Below are 17,711 nucleotides of genomic sequence, written 5' to 3'. Positions count from 1 at the left end.
CCACAAACCACACCCATCGCCTCCATATCCCCCCTCTGAACACACAGACACGAGAGCACATCCATTGTTAAAGGGATCTGATAAGGGATCTCGAACGTGTGCTCGTCCACCTATCAGCCGACGAGAGCCCTCCGCGACTAGAGCGTTTTGAAAGCACTGCCAAGACGATGGAACCATTAAAATTTATCGCAAAATGGATAATAATGTCCTTCAAGATGAGCCATTGTAATAACGCTGGCGTCGACGCCAAGAATAGGTCCATAAAATCCTATGCACAAATGTAGTTTACTTCCTACGGTCATAAGACTAGGGCTGACAGCAGGGAAAAAGTAGCAAAAGAAGCGATTGTTACACGTATATGTAAACTACGGTAATTATGAGAAAAAATGACGGAAAAGATCAATTACGGAAAAAAGAGTGAATGGAGAGGAAAACATATAAAAGACGCTAACGAAAGGATGGTGCAAACTCACTGTAGACATTTATGGGAACTGAATTGGTTGGAGACCCTCTATTGGAGTGAATGACGACTAATAAAGGAAATAATTACATAAAAGAACTGCCCAATAAATACGCAAACTGAGACCATAAACCTTTTATTTTGCAAATTTTAGTCTACATCGATTTGGTCCTCTTCAAAGTACTCTCCATTCATTGCTATTCACTTTTCCATCTTCTTTTCAATTGTTTGAATATTTGTCTTTTTCGACCCTTGGAAGTCCTCGGAAGTTAGGCTTTTTAGTTTCCTTGTCGTTTCTTGCTTTATTATGTCCAAATCTTCCCAGTAATGTTGCCTCATCAATTTTTTTTCATTTTTGGAATGGAAAAAAGTCACAGGGGGCGAGATCCGGCCAATAAGGAGGATGATCAAGGATGGCGATTGAATTTTACCAGAAACTGGCGAACAATCAATACTGAATGCGCAGCTACATCGTCATCGTGAAAGATCCATCCATCGCTTTGAGTCAAATTTGGTCGATGCACGCGATTTTTCAAACACTTGATAATTCTAAGGTAGAACTCAGTATATACTTTTTGTCCTTCAGGAAGAAATTTATGATGAACAACACCTATGACATCAAAGAAAACCAGGAGCATGAGTTTTATTTTTCATCAGCTTTTTCTGGAATTATTGGTTTGATTTAATCCACTCATAAACGGATGTTTTCTTCAGAGCAGTATCATCGTAAACAGTTGTCAAGATTTCAGTAAATTCTTGATAGCTTTTACCACACTCCACCAAAACTTGATGTTGATTCGGTGCTCCGTGAATTCGTTAATTTCCATTTTTGACAAACAGTAAAAACAAGGACAACCGAAATTAACATAACAGGCACCATACGCACAGCTCGACGATCCGCCAAGCAGAGACGGCTCATTGGGTCTCAGGCAAATAGCGCCGCTAGTGGGGGGGGCTAAAGTTCGCGTCAAGGCCGCCAGATTCCACCAGTTCTCGTAATTATTGGATAGAGCTCGCAATTAGGATGTCCTGAGCGGAAGTTGTAGAATGCATTAAGCCATTTAGATTTCAAGAAATCTGTTACATTGTCAGGAAACTGATAGCAAGGTAGAGAATTGCGGGTTGGGACAACACCAATTGAGTGAAATACTTAAGTGATATTTTCTAAACTTGTTTTTGTTGCAATAATCCCAGATTTTTAAGGAAAATATGAAATTTTGGGTGAGCGTGTGCGTGTATACAAGCGACCGCAATTGCATCAAAATTTACAACTACACGCAAACAAATTATATTCTATAAGCAAGATAAGCCTGAAATCGCAACGTTTTCGTGCAACGTGCTTCCGCAACGGAATTAGAGCCATGAGTTACAGCCTGATAAATTTTTAACATATATAAACTTGGCAAATTCTCAGATAATTGGCAACGTTTTGTACCCATAAAGGGTACTATTTTGAGGTGGATAATTCAACTCGACTTCCATTAAAAATGCAATGTGAAATTAATTTTTATCACTTGCAGGCCTTATTTATTTTGCAAACATTACATTTTAAATATTGGTCATACAAACCCAAGGAAATTATTAAAAGAAAATAAATTGAATTTATTGTGTTATCTTAATCATCGTCTAATTTTTTTTCAATTAAAATTAAATGAACTTTTAACAAAATATTCACAAATTTCCTAAAATTCAGTTCTATTTGTACAACCAGTCCCATTGGGGAAGAATATACGGGAATTAATGCCCAAAAACATATAATGAAGAAAATAATCAGCAATTTTTATCTATCCACTCCTTTGTAAATGCATACATTTGCCCTCGCCCACAGCTACTATGCAATTTCTTCATTAATAATTTATTCACAAATATTTTACAATGTGATTAAAGCATTTCAATCATGCTGTTAGCAGTGATTATAGTCTGAGGAGTGAAGTAATATTATAGCAATAGTTAATCGGAAAGCTCTTTAAATATGAATACAGCTTAGTACTAGCAACTAATATTTCCTTGTTATGATTGAAGGTGAAGGGAGCGAAGTGAGAAAATTAGGAGTAATTACAGAATGCCCGAGCCCTTATACCCATAGCCCGGTAATATTAGTTTATTTATTTAAAAGTAATCCGTTTGACCTTAACATAGGATTTTTTTAACGTTAAAATAAAAACAATGACTTATTCAAGCAACTTATTCCAAGCTGGAGAGAAACCCACGGAATCGAAAATCGAACCCGCGAGATCAGCCCGAATACACCCACGACCGCATATATATGTTTGTGTGTATGTGTATATATATATATATATATATAACTATATAAATAACTATATATATATATATATATATATATATATATATATATATATATACACACACACGCACTACTGAAAATATTATATTTATTGTAAACTCATTTTTTTCTTATCCTTATGCATATGTGGCTTAGTATTTATTCTTTTAATGCCAGGTTACAACAAATCGTATTATATTTTAAGGTACATAAATTCTATCGGTGGGTCGCGGTAGTCCAGTGGGTAGAGCATTGGACTGCTGACCGGAGGGTCCCAGGTTCGATTCCCAGGCAAGGCACTCTGCACCTGCAGCTCCACCCAAGCTATGTCATTTTTCGGGTACCAGATCTTCCTGGGAAACCATACCCGGCACATTTCACACGCTGTCGGGCTTAGAACTGTACCAGGTAATGTGAGGTAAACTCTGGGTAATGTACAGAGGTCCAGGTAATGTACAGAGGGACCGTCACCTACCAAACCGGCCTTCGGGTTAATTACTGTATTTAAGGTTATATTCTATCGCATATAATCCTCTTGAGACGAGTATGCATGAATTTTCTCACATTTGAGTATTTCAGTTGTCGTGAGACGCTTCTTACCATAAGAATTTATTTCTAACAAATTAAGCGGTATTTATTTGCTGAGCATTCATCACCAGCAACCAATCACAGCGTATAATTTGTCGCCCATTGTGATGTTCATTGATTTCACGGCCGTCTCAACGATCACTCTCGGTCCGTTCTCCATAGCTAAGGTTAGGATTCCACCATTTTTCAATCCTTAGACACGAGTTCTTTCACTATATTTACTATTTATCAGTGTGTTTATATTTGAATCATTATGACGCCTTGATAATTAACGTACGTATCTTATCATTTATAACTTTATTCTATATTTTTCAGCTCTTTCCATCTTTGTGTCCCGGGACCAACAATATTTGACTTTACTTGCAGGTTTTCTCTTTGTGATTCCCTTGATGGCCAGTGCTTTTCGCGTATTCTTACGCCTGGATCCATTTACCTCGGAAAACACCTTCTGCCAACAATTCAATCGATTTGCTCTTCTAATCTGAAAATCCTTAAATGAAATTTGAGCCTACGTGTAGGAATACCCGAAAGTTTCTTAATTATGTGACATTAATATTTTCTCCGATGGACCCCATATTCATAAGACGTACGCACAACTAAAAAATTAGCTATAAAAGATACCCTATAGTAGCTTTTAAACATACCCTTACGTCAGTAAACGACAGTACATATCTAACCTATCCAATTACGAGCCTTTTTCTTGTCCTATTCCCTACCCTATGGCTATTTTATTTTATCCTATGCTTTATGATCTGCCCTTTGGTATGAGCTACTGTTTTTCCTAATTGATGTCTTATCACATGCCCCATACTATATCCAAACTAAGCTAGGCTAAGTACAGTCATGATGAATGTAAAAAACCTCGTGCAGTGGCATTTTCCCCTGCATATGTCAATGACTATCAATCATAGAGTCGGCTACATTCGGATGGCAAGAGTGTAAAACGTGTCGAGCCTATAATGCGCAACTACATTTATTTAACGAGTCTGGGAGAAGAAAAATCGAATATTTATATTTCTAAGTTAATTACATCTAAAAATTTGGTGATGCACAGATCACCTTTAATCGTAGGCCTAAAATGCCGATGCATGCCATGCTTCACGATTCGAAAAACTTCTTTTGAGGTCAAGGGCAAAGTGGAGTACCCTTCACTCTTGCAAAATTCCCTGAGTCTCTTCGGTGATAACAAATGTCAAGGTTATAATTAATTTTGCATTATTTTACAGCTTTTAGCGCAGAGAGAAAGATGGCTTTTGTCTCGAAAGTCTCATTTTTTGCGTACTTTATATGTCGCGAAGGAATAAGACAGAGGAGGGATGAAATACACATTTTTAATAACCCAGTTCACTTCTACCACAGCAGAAAAAATATACGGTATTTCGATTAATTAAAGACAATACGTACTAGTTCCGATGCCAATTTGGAAAGATTTATTCACCGAGGAATGTTTCAAGTTTGCTCTCATATTTTTATCTCTTTCTCTGTAATTCGAAAACAGCAGCAACTGGTGGAAAAAGTTAATTTTATATTTGCACTCTTACAGTCTTCCTCGCTTCCGGCTGAATCAACCTTCCGAATCATTCTGTGGACTTTAAAGCGGGGGATGGGGGGATCCTTTGAAAAAATACGCCACGTTTCAAAATAGTGGAAATTATTCGGATGTAAAAAGAAGAGTAAAAGACAGATGCTTTGAAAATGAGAACTGTAATCCACACAGTGAAAACCTATGCCTCATAATTTTTTGAACCACGAACTTGAGAGCGTGCAAAAACTGACAAAAGGGAATGAAAAACGAATAAGAATCTTTGAAGCATAAAGAATGGTGATAACTGGGTATATTGAAGTATGTTAACGTTTTATAACTACTGGTCCACCAGCCTGATGTATATTTAGATGGAGTTGAAAATGATATCGCAAATACCTGGACGTCTAAGAAACATAAGATTCGAATTATTTTAATGTTATATTTTAAATAAAAATAGAAAAAGCCCCTAAAATTAAAAATATAATAATAATAATAATGTCAGTAAACGTAAAAGTAATAATAGCAAATAAATTTATTGTAAAAATAATAGTAATAGTAAATTAAAAGTAAAGTAGCTATCAAAATATAATATTAGTACTCTGTCAATTTTTGATGCATACTGAAAACTGTATGACAAGGTCATATTGTTTTAACATTTTAATCATTAAGAAAACATACATGTCTAACAGAATCAATCAGGAGACCATGTATTGCTTATCTCAAATGTAAGCCGTTGTGACTCATGTGGAGTTGATCATGACCATTTCAAATAAGAGGACCAATATTGGACAAGAGATAGGGAGGGCAAGAAGGATGCTACCTATTTAAAAAAGGTGAAGCTGTTATTGAAGATAAAACTTCAGGAAGAAGACCGAGGAGGACTGCAGATTCTGGATGAAACAGATCCTCTAAATGGTAACGCTAACACTACGTTCTGGAGGCAAAGGCTCTAGGCGTTGCTTGATGAAGGTTACGCATATATAAGGGTGTTTTTAAAGGAAGAACTATGTTTGTCACGATTACCCGGTACCGTGTTTTGTTTAAAAGGAGGTAGAAGAGGAATGAGGCGATTAAAAACAAATGGATGAAAAGAAGTGATTCGCTAAGAGAAGGTGGGTAGGGTAGAGTATGGAAAAGGTTTTTTAAAAAATTATTTGATGCTACAACCGTTTCGTCACCAATGACATCTTCATCATGCAAAACGCTATTTATTTAAATTAAATGCATCATGTCCAACGATATATGTATATTTTCCTGCCATTGCGTTATTAAACCAATATCGCCCTTCCTTCGATCACTATACAAAATGCTATTGCTTATCCGTTTACCCTTCTGCCAATATCTTTCGGTAAACTTTTTTTTTAACTCTCGTGTCTATCACATCTTCATTAGTCTTATTTTCATCTTTTTGTTTTCCCCATGCTCACATCTGAAAAGCCTTTAATCTACGGTTATATTCGTGTGCTGCGTATTAATTGAGAAAAAAGTATTCGTAGCACAAACTGCTCCGCGAGATTAGGGCAAAATACCTAAGTTAGGTAAATTCGCTAGAGAAACGTGGATAACTTTAGCGAGGTGGTCAGGAGCAATTGGGACACTATCGATTTGAAGGAATCGAAAAAAAAGAGGTCGGTACACAACCGGGAACGTTTGGGAAAGCCTTCATCCGCTCTGGAGATACTAATACGATCTCCCTCCCATTCAATCACACTGCGCCAACGAAGTGCAGATTATCCAGTCCACGGACGATGCGATAATTTTATTTCGAGTTTAAAAAGAAAAAATTTTTTTTATTTATAATCTGAGAAGATTTGGAACACTAAATATAATGACTGCACATTCATCTCAACCCCTCGGGAATTTATTAATCCCAAAGAAACTAATTAACCTGACCTCATAAATGTCCACGTATGTTTTTACATTTTACAATTCCCATCTTCAACTTATATAAGGGTATTATTTTGACAATTTCAAAATGAAATAGGTATGATATTTTAGCGTAAAGCTCGGGAAAAAAGCATATGATATGTTATTCTCAAAATATTGAAAACAATGATTCTGATAAGAGCTTTATTAAATATCAACTTGTTTATGAACGATCTATCATCGCTTTAAATTAACGCTAGTAGATATGTAGGGAAAATTTAAATTATGTTGAGTTTACCGTACAGTCTCCGATAACATGTAGAGCACTCAAAAGCTGAGCATAATCCCTAAATGGGTTAAGTTTCGACGTTCTCATTTAAAGATCTGCAGAACAACAAATACAAATAATTGTGGCATAGAAACTGAAAAACAGATTTATTTGATTGAAGGACTCTATGAAGTCACAAGGTAATAATTTGAAGCCATGATATTAAGCTAGAAAATCCCGCACTTAATTACCGTTGAGTCTTCAACGCTTCTATCAGCGACAGTTTAGATGGAAATGTTAATGAATTTCCATTAGGCAAATAATATTTTTAATGCAAAAAAATTCGTCAATTCATCACATTTGATAATACGACTATTATTACTTATTATTGGGGCACAGATAATGTGTGGCGTATTTAGGATCCGGTAAATAAGTGCACCAATGATCATCCCTTCCACTCGCTTTTTTTCCAACGCTCATTCATATAAAAAATTCTTACAAAAACCTCTTCCATATTCATAGAGCATAGAAATCAAATCAATTATTCTGGAAAGAGTGTAAAATAAAAATTGGAAAATTTAGTTTTACCTTATCAATGAAATTATTGCTCGTTATTTGATATGCATTTTAGGTAGACTGAAGAATCGTTACCTGGACTAAGTTCTCATGATGTATTTTATACGCGTTCTCTATAGAAACTTTATAACTAGCTCCAAATTCTCATGCAACTGAAAACATGTCTAAAATATTGACTTTGAATGTCAAAAAATTTGAGCTGGTACTTTCAAAATCCAGTTTTTGCAAATGCAAATAAAAAAACTATATGCTTAAACTCATATTACCTAAAGATTTTCGTATTAATATTTCTTCAATAAAAATACAAGTTACTCAAATAATTAAGTCAATGAAAACTTAAAAGAGGCCGTCGTCAAGTGATTTTTCCATTAATTTTTGTTTAAACATCCCGCAGACAAACCACCGCCTCCACATAGACGAACCCCACCCAATCACACCCTCCACCCCAGCCACTCACAGGCCAGGGGCCAAGGCCACATGTTTCCTCAACAGATGAGATATCCGAGCCCCGGCCCTCGAGAATTGAGGGACGGTGACCCTCTCTCCCTTCCCCTCCGACTGCCCCCGGGGAGGCTCTCCGCTCTGAGCGGAGATCTCCCGCTCCCCAAGGGAGAACCCCAACCACTGCCACGGAGTGAGTGAGTGGGGACTCGGGCTCCCCGTCTTCCCCCCCACATACGCCACAGGAACATGATTGTCACGAGTCCAACCACAGTCTGGTAGCACCGGCGTCGACCGAGGCCTGGCATGAGCATGGCAGGGGAGGGAGGAGGAGGAATAAGGGTCGAGGGCGAGTGGCTCATCCGTGGCACGGCTTCCCCGAGATTGTGCCCCTCTTGGGGGATGAGGTTGGCCGATGATCGGGAGATTTCTCACGGGGTTCGTCGCGGAGTAACCTTACCATATAAATACAATAAACTCTAAAGTACTGCACTTAAAAACTGTTTCAGATGGAGGAATGTTGTGCAATCGGGAGAGAATGCGGTGAAGAAGATGATCCGAGGGAAATCTAGTATATGTAGTGCTAATAGTGAAAAGATGTTGACTGGATCATTGGGTCTAGTTTAGATAATAAATATGCAAATCCGCAAATTAAGAAAATGGGAAACAGTATTTTGAAAATTGTGAAAAAAAAACTTGAATCGGTTCACTAACAACGATTATTCTGAAATTATCTTTATTTGGAGTAAAGGAGATGCTAGAGCTAATAGCGGCACACTAGAATGTGCCGCTGTTTGTAACATTTGTTTCTTTAAGGTATCAGATAAGAGTGGTTTGCCCACCATTTATCGTTAAAAAGGAACAGTAACCCATGCACGGTATATTTTATGCACTAGATTTATTTTTATAAACTAAATATTCACAATGTATATTTTTTGTTGTTATCATTAGTCCATTGACGAGAAGATGTGTGGTTGTGGTAGTCCAGGGGTAGAGCGTTGGACTACTGACCGGAGGGCCCGGGCTTCATTCCCTGGCAAGCCTCTTCGGGCACCCTCAGCTCCACCCAACCTACGTGACTTTCCGGGTACCAGATCTACCTAACCTAAACTGGCACAGGGGAAACACTGTTCCCCCCTACCCTGGGGTGTGAATTTCACACGCCATCGGGCTTAGTACGAGGTGATTTCTACCATCACCCACCATACTGATCTCAGGGTAGATTACTGTGTTTATGGTTATGGATGAGAAGAGCGGTTTTGATTGGACCCCAGAAACTATCACCGAAGATTTCTAATGAAAAAAAACTTCCCTACTAGAAAGCCTCACCTAAGTACATGCTAAAAATCTGCTTTATAATAAGCAATTTTTCAATTATGGATGTATTTAATTTCACTCTCTTTCTCCCTCTTTACTTTCAAAAATGCCTCTTCTTGTCCTCCCACCTTTTTCTGCACTGTACATCATCTCATCCCCCACCATCTACAACATTCTAACTAACTAGCACTAAATACCAATACATCACGTTTATCTTTGTCTATTACCTTCGAATTACTCGCAGCATAATTTTCTCATTCCTTATTATGCTAATCATTACTTGCCTTGGTTTCCTTATTGTTCATATTATTCTATCCATTATTTTCCAAATTAATTAATAGCTTTGCTCGTAAGGATGTTTATGATAACATAAAAGCTGTTGATTATCCCTGCAGCTACCATTACGAACGAAAAAAAATAAGCACTAACAAAATTGACTCACGGGAAATGGCGGACAATCAATCACTCCAGAGCACTCTGATCGTTGACCTTGTATACAAACAGCACACCGACAAATCCCTTCCATGTTTTAGGACTCCTAAACACACAGTACCTTCCCTTATTTCCTTTTACTCTCCCCTTTGATCCAGGATTGCCTTTCACACGAGGTTTCCCAAAGGGAGATCTTCCGATTCCTGGAAGATTGGTGCTCACCTTTTGATAGTTCTTTAGTTTCCAAAATCAATACACCGAGTCTTTGGAAAATCAATTCGTCTTAATGTACCTAAATTTTATGAAATTATCAAAGCATGTTCCATAACGAGTAATATAACGTTTCATTGCTTTGTTGGCGATCTACCTGAGGGTATCTCGTTATTTTAAAATTTAGCAAATGAAGAAACACGATACTTAAAGATTATCTAAAAGTTGAACATGGAAAGTGAATATTAAAAGGAATGTCATTTTAAGAGGTGGCTGAGGCATGGTAGCCCAGTTGGCAGAGCGCTGAGCTGCTGATCAAAGGACCTGGGTGTGACGCTAGATATTGCCTCTGACCACCCTTCGTTCATCCAAGCCCTGCGATTTTTCGGGATGTTGCCATGACATTCCTGATTGAGATTAGGACCATCTTCTGCCTTTATCTATCAAACCAACCTCCGGTTTGCATACTATGAATGAAAATATAATTGTAAGGAAAAAAGTATCATGTAAGGAAGAATTAAAAAACAATCAAATTCATAAGATTAGTTTTTATCGTCCATGGAAATTTGAAAGTTACGACGACAATATAAATATATCTCTTTCAGTAATGACAATAATCTAACAGAAAGTTTAAAAGGTGGGGATAGAGCTCACCTCGCAAAAATCCCCCATCTACGCTGTATTAAATTCATGCAATAGGGTAGGGAAGCCAGTTCTTTTCCTTTTGCCGCCTGAAGTTTCCCAGTAAGATCTGGTACCCGAAAAATCACTCACCGTGGGTGTCACTGAAAGTGCCCAGAGGCATCACCTCCAATCGAACCGAGGTACTCAGGTCATTACTCAGCGGTCTAGCCACTGTAGTGTCATACCCCATTCAGTTGTTTATTTAACTGAAATTTACTGCCAACTTAAGCCCATTGTATAACATGTCTTAAGCTATAGCACAATATTTCTTAGGAGTTTCTATTAAAAATCAGTAATTAATATGTTTACATTAGAATTTTAGCATATAAACCACACTTGCATCCATAATAGTCATACGAAACATCCATAATAGACATACTCGTATACTTCTAAGGGTTTCAATGTAATTCACCATGAATTTAATATTTATAAACTTAACCAAAAAGCTCTCCTGCGGGTGAATTTCCCAAAGCAGCTGTATATTTCCTCTCATTCTTTCCCCCAACCGAAATAAATTATCCAATTTATTTTCATAGAATTACGAGACCTTACAGAAGAAGTATGGATGCAAAACGCAGTTAATCAATGATACCATCTCCCGAGGTACCTATTTAATCCTAATCTCGAAAGATCTAACGCTTTGATGCATGTAAATTCAGGCAAGTATAAAACTTTCATAAGAACCTAAAGTATATTGGGGTAAAGTCAGACGAGAGCTATACGACGGCGATTTAATAATGTCTCTATATCATCATAAAGTTGTCTATGTACTTCGTTAAGTGGAGGAAAAAACTATGGATTAACGGTAAGATCCTACCAGTTCCTCCGTAAAGAGGTTAGAGGACAATTTAATGGTCGAAGTAAATTTGTTTCTTGAGATCGACCAGCCAAATTTTTCATCCCGTTGAATCTTCCACTACCTAGTTGTACTGACTCAAAATGGATCACAAATTTTATATCCCAGTTCCCCTTGTAGTGCCCCATAAAACCGCCCCATGTCACTTCCCCGATATCAAGTTTAACTCACTACTCCGGAACTTTTCAAACTTCAATTCATCTCGTAGAATCTACGTTTCCACCCAACTAGCCAACATATTATCGGTAGCCACTGCCTTCCCAAATGGGAAGAAGATCGTATTTTTCGATGCCCAAAAAAACTTGTTTCTCAGCACAGGCCAAATGACCCCAAAGTTATTGCTGAAAGTTTGTGGGGGGAGAACATTTAGCATTTTCCACGACAATGCCAATTTGAACATTTTTTACATTGGCATTACTTACGGTGTTTTGCCAAATTAGTAATTAATTTGTAAATTTAAAAAAACTGGGGGGGGGCGCAACAGTAAATTTTAACGGAGTCATCCGCAATATGCGCATCACAATGCAACAATTTCAGAGTATAAAATAAAATTCAACACCTTTACCGAGATTCAGGTTCGAATCTCGGTCAAGACGAATGATTTTATGCTCTGAAATTGTTCAATTGCAACTGATTTATACTTAAAGATGGCCAATCAGCCATCTGCTGGCATGAAAAACTGAAATTGTCATGAGGCCGTGAGAATTTCAGTTTTCTCAATAAACTTTAACTTAATACTGTGTTTATATTTGAAGTAAAATTAAATTAAATGAAGGCACCAAACGAAGGCGATTTTTGTGAATTTTCCATAATGAATTGGATTGGTATTTAACCTAAGTATTGCAAGAACTAGAATGAGAATCGGAAGTACATGCGGGAAAGCAATAACGGGCCGCTAAGCCCCCACTTTCTATAGATTCGATTAGTTGTACTAATTTTTTTTTGCCTTTATAAGACTATTAATTTAATCTTACTAAAAAATATTTAAATGTAGTTAAAATACCGGGTGAAGCGTAAACATATCCAAAGCAATGATTCTTAAGACCTTAAAAAAATTAATTAAACTTAAGACCATTATTAGAGCAATGCAACAATTTCAGAGTGTAAAAATCATTCGCCTTTACTGAGATTTGCACACGGATACTACAATGTCCACTCGAGTGCTTTAGTCAGTTAAGCTATCAAGGCGTCCTCTTAAACTATGAATTGTTTTGTAATTGTTGCATTGTTGCATTTTTTATTCAATTGTTGCATTGAAATGCATATTAGTGGATGACTCCGTTAAAAGTCACTGTTGCTGCATCTCCCGCAGTTTCTTTGGAAATATTGGAAGAAATAAGATTAAATCTAAAATAATTAAATGAGCATGTATAAAGGTAAAATTTATACCAATGCACACAAATGTCGTCCATAGATAGCAACAGTTATTAAAAACCTCTGCAACTACAGATTAAGCCGTTCAGTAAATCAGCTCAACTAAAATAACAGTACTTTTTTCATCACAGGTTGCACGATCACAAAAGGAAATCATATTTGACGGGCACCTACAGGTTACATAGGTCTCCCTGCGGTTCTCCCTTTCACGATCTAATAAAAATAAATCATTAGTAATATACAGATTAATTATTTCTAATAGAATTTTCGTTTTCTTTTGGTCCCGCAAAATGTCAAAATAAAGAAATATTCACAGCGACAGTTTTTACTCAGATGCTCAGTATTCTAGAAATTACTTTTTTCTCATGCTGGGATGAATTCGGAATTCGTCCTATTAACAAGAGGAAAAACCCAGCGGCGGCAATGGAATTTTTATGGGCACCACATCAATGTTGATCAAATAAATATTTAAAATACTGATCCGTAAGACATATACATTTAGATAGAGGGATGCGATATTTGGCCAAAGTAATTAAATTCTCATATTATACATTTTTATAATAGATTAAATTAAACTCTACCGAACGCTTTCTCAATTCCATTAATGATTCAGCAAAAAAATAAAAAGATACGGCAGCAGAGGAAAGAAGAAATAAGAACAATTTCCATAATATCGTAATGCTATATCTCCCGATCTATTTATGTTTATGTTTTAGTGACACCAATGGTATAAATTTGCTTTCGGATTATCCTCTCATTTTAAATATGTTTTTGTGCTGGCGCTACTGAAAAACATTGAAAAATATATATGTCCGAGAAGATCAAACAGGGTAGGTGGATTTTAGTGAAGTATAATAATGTTATCTACTAAGGATGAAAATGTTGAGAATTCAATTTCACGTTGGTCCAGTTAATATTTTGATGCAAACAAAGAGATTCGCGTGCTCACAAATAGAATCATTTAGAAAATGGTCAAAGCGGTGCTAAGGAGATCTGAAATCCTGTATTTCCATTGATACCCGGAAGTAGTGTTTTTTCCGCAAAAGCAAAACTTTCTCTCGTCCTTGCATGATGAAAGTAAAAATAAGGTGAAGGCAGGATGGAGACAGAGATGAAGTCACATCCGACGAAGTGTTTTCCCAGCGGACAAGGGACAACGGGGAGGGGCCGAGGGCTCAGCCGCGCCAAGGGCACTCATCGGTCTTCCCTTTACATGTCCTCCTAACGAGGAAAGGGCAAACTAACACGCTCGTGGGCCTCAAACACGTTGTTGCCATTCAACAATCTTCCTTTTGTCTACGTACGGTTCTCAATAGCTACGTTTGATTAATTCATTTAATACTATCCATGGAAGCATTTGGGCTAGTGACGAGGGACGATGCGTATTAAAATGGAATAAAAAAGTACATCTCTGAAAGAGATATGTGACCAGAGAGTGGTTTTAGCTATTTAGTTTGCAGTTGCGGATTATTAACTGGAAGAAACCATGTATTCCATCTATAAATGTTTGGAAATTTCTATTTGGGTTGAACTAGGATTTTTTTGCAAATACGTACAATTCACGAATAATTTCAAGTAACATTAAGAAATAAAACTTAATTATTTTATACTTAAAAATAAATATGCACCGAAATCCCTATTGTACGTACACCAATTCCATATGTGCGTTCACGTTTCTGAGGCTAAGAAATAAAATATAACCGAAATACCAAAAAGATAAATTTAGCAAGATAACTTAAAATTGTATAAGGGCTCGTATTTTGGACACATTTTCAAAAAATTGAGTATTACCTTTTCAGAAACAAAGATGTTTGCAATAAAAATGATTTCATTAACATAGGTTATCAATGCAAATGCTAAACTCCTCAAGACATTTGGTGTTTCTTTAGATTGCTAAAAAAAACATATTATCGGAAATGCCTAGGTAACAAGACATTTTAAAAAGAATAAATCATTAAAAATATAAGCATGGAGATTAGAAAAATGTTTATCAGAACATATTTTTGGATTGTGTTGTTACATGAATGAAAGAAATGAAAAATATTCTGGACATGGACAAAAATTTGGAGAAAACTGAGGAAAACAAGCTAGTTAGACAGAAAAAACTATGAAAAAGTTCTCGAATATGTAAAATAAATTAAATAGTCATTGCGGACAATACGACAAGGAAGGAAAGAAACTGATTGGTCAAGTACTAAGTTATAGCTGATACCTAGAAAACATGCTGGCAGGAAAAGTTTCAGAAAGGAAACAAAGAGGACGTCTCCGAGTTGCTATCTTTGAAAACACGGAACATGAGATGGACTTGACATTCTGGGCTAGCCTGAAGGAGCTAGCAATGAGTAGGGATGCATAGTTTTTGCGACAAGGCATTTCTTTCGGTATTTTATGGTGATGATGCGTAGCCAATCGGGTCCCAGATACTTGATGTAATTATTACGAAAGTCAATTTATTGCTGGGTCAGTTCAATTTAGAAGGTTATATAATACAATGGGATTAATGTCTTATTTGTATAAGCCTACTTACTACGCGGGGTTTTTCTTGCCTGATTGGGAAAATGGTGAGAGAAAATGGAATTTATGTTTACAATTTGAATAAACTCGTTACATGATTTTTTTTACTGAGATATTCATTAATATCTGTTCATGATGAATAATATACAAAACATACACTATTATATGAGGAATCGAAGATCAGTTGAATGCATTTTGAGATCCAAGGGTATCTTTTTCTAAACATAGCTAAGTAATCTAGCGATTATCAAGCTGCTTCCATCCAAAACCTACCTTAAACAGAGGATAACTTAGCAATTGAACACGCTTCCATGTGCTCTTTGTTTCCACTCTATTTACACTTAAATAATGTCACTTCATAACAAATAGAATGCAGCTGCCTAGTTGATTGTGTTTGAACCTGCGTTTTGGATATTGCTATGAGGGCACGGTCTAATCCGCAACATTTTTTTAATGAATTTCATTTCATTTATTTCAGCGCGATCTGGTTCTTTTTCAATGTGTGTTTAACTTGTCGTATTGCCCTATGTTTTCTTTTCAATTCCCAAACAACGACGTATTTTAAAAAGATATTTTGCAACGATCGTAAAATAAAACATCTGATTTAACAATATGCGAATTTTGTTGTGGCAGCATATGACAAGTTTTAAGTACTAAGATAGGAACACCTAGATCTTGGAAATAACGTATATTTGCTTCAAAATGGGATGTAATACCAGAACCTTAGGCAATTAACGTCCATCATCCATCGTTATGAGAATATTGCCGTTCAATAAAAACCGCTAATAATCGGAATTCACTTTAAATAAGGAAATTGCTGTTTTAAACTTGAAAGTCAGTCTCTAACTTCAATATGTCCATTTATTATTCAGGCAATGTTTTCCTTAAATATTATGAGTACGTTACTTTATTAATTCGTGTAAATAAAGGCTTTAATGTGCCCCATAAAATTGCAAGGCATAGCGAACAGGTAGGTACACCTAGTTTAACAAGCGGAATTCTGAAAAATATGAAATCACAGTCACTCACCATCAGTTGTGTTCCCAGGACCGCTCAGTAGCTGCTGAGATGCAGGGGGAGAGAACGACACTAGAGCGGCCAATTTCTTCTATGGCCTGCAAAATAATAAGAAAATTTACATTCATTATTTAGGCTCGATGATCTTGATCCTAATAAGTTTAACTACGTCATAGGTTCCCAAAACACACTCAAAGGAAAATTCAATAACGATTTAATTTTATCAATAAATTATTAAATATGGGGAGGGAACATAATGATATTTTCTATAAATACTGCGAAAAGAAACAAATCCACTTCGCAATGCATACATGCGCAAGTTTCACACTGTTAGTTTCTCAAGTCAAATTGATAAGTTAAAGCTCTCTCTATATAGGAGAGAACCGTGTATATGTATCTATGTTTAGGATGGGAACTTAAGCATAGTATTATATTTCAAGTACTATTAATGTATTCATTAATAATAGAAAAAATCTCTTACAATTATATTTTTAGTCAAGCTCCTCATAATAACCATTACTCAAATTACGAACGCTATAAAAGCTCACTTTCTACAACGTACGCCTATCACTCGATATATGTCTTGATATTTATACTATACAAACTCCCGCTTTCCATTACGAAGTGTCCCTCATCCCATTCCTGGCATACGCTTCTCCAATACCTTCTTTGCACCATCCAGCTAGTGACCTTGCAATCTTTTACCTCACACACAATTCGAGGGCCCTTAATCTACGTCAATCCTTTTTCCTCAAGATCTTAGGGATAATACAAGATCAAATTGCAACAAAAGTTTTATCTTATCTAAAGATCTATCTTGAGATGTTCTATTCAAGATCTTCTGCTGAATCATATTTGCCATAAGCTCTCTTCTATCTCTCAAGGCTTCTTTGGCTAACGTAATCTTTCCTCTAATATCCTGAGCCGCCAGGAAATTTTCTTCGAATGCACCTGCTACTCACAGGCTTCAATCCTTCACTTTGAAGTAATTGCCATAATCCCACGTAATATAAATTTAAGACTCCCAATGGCAACCCTTTCGGTTTTCTATTATTCGTTAAGTAACCGGAGAGAAATGAGGGTAATCCCTGATTCGTTATAAGGCCATCATAAAAAATCCATGAAGTTGATGAAAGAGGAATGTGAACGACAGTGATTAAAAAATGTTAAGAAATAGAAACCTTTACACGTATTATGTTGGATCGTAGTCTTCCGTGGCGTTCAGGGTTCGTGGATGTCTCCATTTTTCGGGTTCCCGCCGCGTTGGTTGTCATGGTTGACGACAGTTTCGCCTGGATT

This window comes from Hetaerina americana, unplaced genomic scaffold (genome assembly GCF_022747635.1).
Source record: "Hetaerina americana unplaced genomic scaffold, ioHetAmer1.1.p SCAF_9, whole genome shotgun sequence".
Classification (NCBI taxonomy): domain Eukaryota; kingdom Metazoa; phylum Arthropoda; class Insecta; order Odonata; family Calopterygidae; genus Hetaerina; species Hetaerina americana.
This window is presented reverse-complemented; position numbering follows the sequence as displayed.